The following is a 7,212-nucleotide window of genomic DNA, read 5'->3' as shown; positions in this document are numbered from 1 at the left end:
ATACCGGGTGTACGAATCAAACTGTGTTTTTTTTCTCAAAGTTCGCATCAGCCTGTGGACTATTCTAGCGTTTATAAAATACTGAAATTAAAAACCAACTATAGCCTCAGGTTTTCTTAACATTCTGCTTTTAGATTAATTTGCTTATGTTGGATAATAAAAAAGTTAGGTACTTTAACAACTGGCCATGTTCGTCAACAGTTCAGGGTGTTTCGAAATAAGTGCAGCAAACTTTAAGGGTTAATTTTACACATGAAAATAATGACAGTTTGCTTTATAATCATATGTCCGCAAACGCTTCGTTTCCGAGATACGGGATGTTCAATTTTTTTTACAAACTGGTGATTTATGTATTGCTTTAAAACAAGTTGAGATATGCAAATCAAATTGGGTGGGTTTTAAGACGTAGTTATTGCACATTTTTTGACATACAATTAAGATAAGGGAAAATGAAAATGTAGTATGTCAAAGTGTGTAAATAATTTATTTCCTTAGCTGAGCGCTTTCGACATAAACGTCATCATCGGAGCTAATGGTCAAATACAAAAAAAGTACCGCTACATAGAGGTGTAAACAAGTGCATCTTAGGAATGTAAATTTGATTTTTAAATTGTGAATGCTAACTTAGTCCTCCGTACAACAGCAAACAGCAAAAAAACAGAAAGAAACGGCCACATACACGTTGCACAAAAACATATAAACTCTTTTCATGGTACGGGTGTCGATATCACCCGTCCATCCTTGGCCTAGTAACAACAGTGTCAGTCAGCTGTTGTTGTACCTGACTGAAAAAATGCACCGTACCTACCATGCCAGTGGCCAATAGTTAGTCGAGGCATTAGGCAAATAAAAAAAAAATTAATACTAGATATCTAGGATTGAATAATGAAATAGGTACTTACATTCCGTAATGTCTTCATGGGTAGGTAATCTTTTCAAATAAAAATTTATTTGTTTTATCCTTAATATGACTTTCACACTGAAGAAAGGAGATAATTCTTTCGAAATTGCTGTCCCATCCATCAATACGTCCATTTCCATTTCCAAATGCCACTCCAAAGTCCATATCAATCTGCAAAAGTGGAAATAGAAGTAATACAACTTTTTTTTATAGAAATCCAACAAAATAATTTATAAATAGTTAAAAATATATGTAAATACATACCTTAGAAAGATCAACCAAATCACTAGTGCCAAACACCGCTCTTCAGAGTCTGCAGCTGCAGGGTGACTGTCTGCTAGGAGGCTACAACTGTTGTCACGTGATTTTTTTACACCAATAAAAACACTTATAGAGTTTTAAGTAATGTATCGGTTTATGTACAAGATTGTTGTTACATTGTATTGATCATTGATTCAGGTATATTAAAACAATGACATTAAAACAATGATTGCGTTACATCAAAACAATGTATCGAGTTATTAATCAAAGTGTAAAACATTGATTTAATGTACGAAAACATTGATTCAATAAACGAGTTCGTAATTTAATGAACACTGTACATTAGTGCAACGTTTTATATTCATTAATTTAACCGCATAATCCTGATGTATAGTTTCATGTATGCAATGAACAAATTATTATTATTATGAAAAAAGTCATTGGAGAGATAAAACGATTCGTTGAATTAATGATTATATTCATTATTTTTTAATGAATAGAATTACATTGTAATAATGAATATGTTCATTACTTAATGACTACGTGTTTATAGTATTAACGAAATTTTCATTGAATCAATGTAAAAAAAGTCAATGATTGGCATTCATTGGTACTATGTACAATATTTTTTTCAGTGAAAAGCAAACTGTCATAATTTTCACATGTAAAATTACCCCTTAAAGTTTGTAGCACTTATTTAGAAACATCCTGTAGTGATGACGAACATGGCCACTTGTTAAAATACCTTTTTTTTTTTTTTCGAGGTGGGAATCTTCTTAAGACCGTCTGGGAAGGTGTCCCAGGTGTGTCGGATTCGGCCCGCCCTCTCTGTATCACGAGCCGCCTACCGACTAAACCCACCTCCTCTTTCTCCAGCCGACGGGTCTGGAACCGCTCTTAGCGAGCATATCTTACCCGTCGACCTTACTCATAGCTCCCCTCCGGCACTTCTAGCGTGCATTCCATGGATTGGTTGGCCGCTCGGCCGCCCCCCGCGCACGCTTCGCACCAGACAGGCCGGTGAAGCGACCGCCTAGCTCAACCCGTGCGCGGGTAGGTCGACCGGGGTGTCCCCAGCCCAGGATGGAACGAACCAGAGAATGTCAGTTGGCAGTTACGAGCAACTCCAGTCATTCATACTTTCATCTATCCACGCTGTCTCATCCACCCATTCATACTTTCTTTCATTTAACCCCAAACATTCCTTACTTTCATCTATGCACACTTACTCGTCCACCCATTCATTCTGACATTTAGATGGGACAGTCTGTGTAGGTTGGATGTAAAAGGTTCTTCCCCACTGACTGTCCCAAAACGATACAAAAAATGGTATAACATACAAAGAAAGAACTAGAGTAAAAGGAGATGAAAAGAGAAAGTGGAGAAGAGAGAAGAAAGAGAAAAGAAGAATAGGAAAGAAGCAAAAGAGAAAAGAAAAAGTAAAGATAGAGAACATAAACAGGAAATAGAAAGATAAAATTGATCAAAAGACGATTACTTGTATAGATAAAATTAAGTAAATAAATAAATAAACTACAATAAATTAAATAAATAAATAAATAAAACCATGTAAGAATAAAAATAGACAGTCAGTGTGGTTTGGATGTAAAGGGTCCTCCCCCCTCTGACTGTCCGCCACAACACAAACACATTTTTTAAATAAATAAATATAGTGGTCATCCCGTCTGCAGACGCCTCTCCTTCTCTTCCTTGTGTTTCATTGTCTTGGTGACAAAAGCAATGACCAGGTCGAAGTCTCTCTTGCTATTAATGGCTTTGTCCATTAGCTCGTGTGGCTCACCTAGAGGGGATCCCAGACCCAGCTGCAGCTCGGCACGCCCCGCATGGTACGCAGGGCACACGAACACGACATGCCGCGCGTCATCAACCACCCCACACTCGGGACACAGATCGTCAGCGGTCTTCCCTATACGGTGGGTATATTTTCTGAACGATCCATGCCCCGTCAAAAACTGTGTGAAGTAGTAGTTGACGCGCCGATGCCGACACCCGCACCACCTCACCACATCCGGGATCAAGGATCTCGTCCAGACCGCCTTCTCGACTTCGGCTGCCCATTCCCTCTGCCACAACTCTATACTTCTCTTTCTTTCTAATGGTCCTGAACCTATTGCCCCGTTGCCCCGTTGGTACATTCGGACTCTCTCTCCAGCCAGGATGTGCACCGGCACAGAACCAGCCACCACCTGTAACGCAATGGTTGATACGGTTCTGTACGCGCTGCACACCCTGATCAGAGGTTTCCTTTGTGCCCTGAGAAGCATGTCTTTATATTTTTTCATCCGGAGGACCTCGTACCATACCGGGGCCCCGTATAATACTATCGATAGAATGGATTGTAACATAACTGTTCTTTTCTGTGATCCTGGGCCCCCTATGTTTGGCATTAACTTGTTTAGTACCGAGGTCCTTTTTTCAGCCTTTCGACATGCTTCCTGAACGTGTTGTCCGAATGCTAGTCTATCGTCTAACGTGATGCCTAAGTATTTCACGGTCTTTTGGGGTCTTATTTCGGAGCCATTGTACTCGAATATTATGTTGTTTCTGTATCTCGGTCCCCTCAAGATTATCGCTTCAGTTTTCTCTACTGCAAGTTTTAAATCGTTTTCTTCTATCCATTCCGCGGTTCTCTTTATTGCTTGGTTTACTTTTTCTATTATGCCCCAATCGCCTTCGACTAGTAAGGCCAGATCGTCCGCGTATGCAATCGCTTTTACTCCTCTCTCTTTGTTTATTTCTAGTACCCCGTTATATAATATATTCCATAGTGAGGGTCCCAGGACTGACCCCTGGGGTACTCCCGCGGTCATTTTCATCTTCTTTTTCTTTGATATGCATACGGTTCTTTCAGATAGGTAGTCCTTTATTATGTTGGACAAATATTCCGGAGCTCCACATTCGACTATTTTGTCTACAATGAGGCCCCAGTTTGCTGAGTTAAAAGCGTTTTTTATGTCCAACAGAACAAGGACTACCCACCTTTTCTTGCTTGCCTTTGCCGAGTCCTTTATCCAGGTTGCGGCATCTACTGTCGATCTGCCTTTCCGGAATCCGTACTGTTGATTAGATAACGCTCTCTCATCTTCCAACATGACTTCCAGTCTCCTCTTGATAAGTCTTTTGTAGAACTTACCAAGGCAGTCCAGGAGGCATATTGGCCGATAAGAGGCTGCCGAATCGGGGGGCTTCCCAGGCTTCAGGAGTAGAACTAAGTTCGCTTCCTTTAAGTCCCTGGGAAACTCTTGCTTCTGCAGTAGGTCATTACATATTCTTCTGATCAAACCTGGTTTCTCTGTTGCTATTATCTTGATTGCCTCTGGAGGCAGCCCGTCGGAGCCGGGAGCTTTCCCCGTCTTCATCTCCTGACCAGCGGTTTTAATTTCATCTTCCGTGAACTCCTCTACCATTGTTGGAAAAATCTTAACAAAGTTTTGGACTGTCTTCGTGGGGAAGAGGAGTTCAGCTGATTCCATCCGCTGGTCCTCGTCAAGTTTATATGGGGCCATTATTTTCAAGGACTTCATGGTAATTTTATATGCGTCGCCCCATATATCCTCATCTAAAGCTTTAATCAGGGCCTGCCACTTTTCTTTTTTACTTTGTTTTATTGTTTTGTTTAATTTTTTCTTCTGTTCTTTGTATATTTCATTGAGCTCGAGGTTGCCCTGGCTTCTCGTGTAATTCCTTCGAGCTCTGAGGCATTTCTCCCGTAGATCTTCAATTTCATCCGTCCACCAGTAGGGAGTTTTTTGGTTGTTTTTCCTTTTCACGGTGGCCAACTTTACTGCGCTCTCGAGTACTCCTCTCAGTTGGCCAAGGTCAGAAATCTCTTCCTCATTTATTTTTCTGACCTCCGATAGGTACGTATTTGTGTTAAAATATGTTTTAGTGTGTCCTATCGGCCGCCTTATTCCCCCTTTAACCTTTATTTCATATTTGATGTATCGGTGGTAGGTAAATAACTGATCGTCGAGAACATCCCAATCGTGGACTCTTCTTGATAGCCCCTCGCTTTCAATAGTAACGTCAATATCTGTTTGACTGGCCCCCCTTACGAACGTAGGTTTATTATTATTTAGAACTTGGAGGCCAGTCTGGGCTATCCACTCATTCCAGAGTTCCCCCTTTTTGTCGTTTATGGGGGAACCCCACAACCTAGATTTTGCATTGATGTCCCCGGCGATCATAATTTCTTTTTCGTTCGCGGCGGTACTCATTATCTCATCTACTATGTCTTTGTATCTAGGTAGAGGGATGTTCGGAGACACGTAACATGCCAGGAGGCTGAAGTCCCTAAAAAATTGTTAAAATACCTAAATTTTTTATTATCCAATATAAGCGAATGAATCTAAAAACAGAATGTTAAGAAAACCTGATAGGGCAGTCAATGAGAGTATTTGGCTCCGAATTCCATCCTACTACATCGATTTACTTGATATTTTCACAGTAAGTAGGGAATAGCTCAAGAAACAAAGTCTACCCTATGCCGATGTGTGCTTTTATCTTGGGGGTGGTTCACACCCCTTCTCGGGGGTGAAAAATGTTTTGGTTAAAGTAGCTATGGAGGAGGTAAGAGAACCTAATTTTAATAAAAACTGTTCTATAATTATTTTTTGAAAACTCAATAATTTTTGAGTTATTCGTGGTTGAAAATTGGCCATTTTCATTGAAAAATGACACCAACATAGGTTATTAAAAACAAAGAGATTCGTTCCTTCATAAATATTTTAGTTAAAATTCAAAGAGGGATATGGTAGGTAAGAAGAGTTTGTTTTTTGATGCATGCTCAAATCGGTGTATTCAACTTGAAATAACAGAGAAACTGTCGATTTTAGGTGTATAATGATACTAATAACTTTTGTAGCACTTGAAAAGACCTTTAAAATGAGCAATACTAAATGTCGACTACATTCAAACTAAGCGAGATATTCTGCAAAAAATTTGATGACTAATGTATTTTAAGAAATGAGAAGTATATTTAACCCCTCATCCATCAGAATTTAAATACATCGTTTTCCTTCTACAATCCTTTTTACTATACTGTTATTTCTATGTTTAAAAAGTTGGACTGAATTAAAATGAATGGTTTTTGGAAAAAAAAAAGATCAAATTATATAGCGCATTTTTAAATTTTCTTAAAAATCTTCCTTTTCCTACATGTAACTCGAAAAAGATAAGAGATACGAAAAAAAGATACCACACAAAAGTGTAGGACTTTTTCAGACAAAAATTTCCTTTTTATTTTTCATGACTGTATCTCTTATCATTTTTAAATTACATGGAGAAAATGGAAGATTTTTAAGAAAATTTAAAAATGCGCTCTATAATTTGATCTTTTTTTTCAAAAACCATTTATTTTAAACCCGTCCAACTTTTTGAACATAGAAATAACAGTATAATAAAATGTATTGTGGAAGGAAAACGATGCATTTCCATGTTGGTGGATGGAGATTAAAATTACTTCTCATTTTTTCTTAAAATACATTAGTTATCAATTTTGTTTGCAGCATATCTCGCTTAGTTTTAATGTAATGGACCTTTAGTATAGCTCATTTTAAAGGTCTTTTCAAGCACTACAAAAGGTATTAGTAGCCTTATACACCTAGAATCGACCGTTTCTCTGTTATTTCAAGTTGAATACACCAATTTGAGAATGTACCAAAAAACAAACTATTTTCACCTACCATATCTCTTTTTGTATTAGAACTAGAAGATTTATGAAGGTAAGTGTCTCTTTGTTTTTTATAACCTACAAAAATATTTAATTTAGTTTTTTTAATTAGATGCATAGTTTTTAAGGTATTCGCAAAAAACCGTTCGAAAAGGTACAGTCGAACGCCGATAAGTCGGCCCCCGATAACCTGGAAGTCCGACTAACCCGGACCGATATTCATCAGACAAACATTTTAACAAATAAACAATTTAACAATTTTATCAAATAAAAATATATGTAGGCAAAATAATATTTGAGAGATAATGTGTATTTGTGTAATTTGAACTATACGATAGTATAAATGATTCATGACACA

The sequence above is a fragment of the Diabrotica virgifera genome, chromosome 3 (assembly GCF_917563875.1).
Source record: "Diabrotica virgifera virgifera chromosome 3, PGI_DIABVI_V3a".
NCBI classification, from domain to species: domain Eukaryota; kingdom Metazoa; phylum Arthropoda; class Insecta; order Coleoptera; family Chrysomelidae; genus Diabrotica; species Diabrotica virgifera.
The sequence above is the reverse complement of the archived record's forward strand: the minus strand, read 5'-3'. Positions refer to the sequence as shown.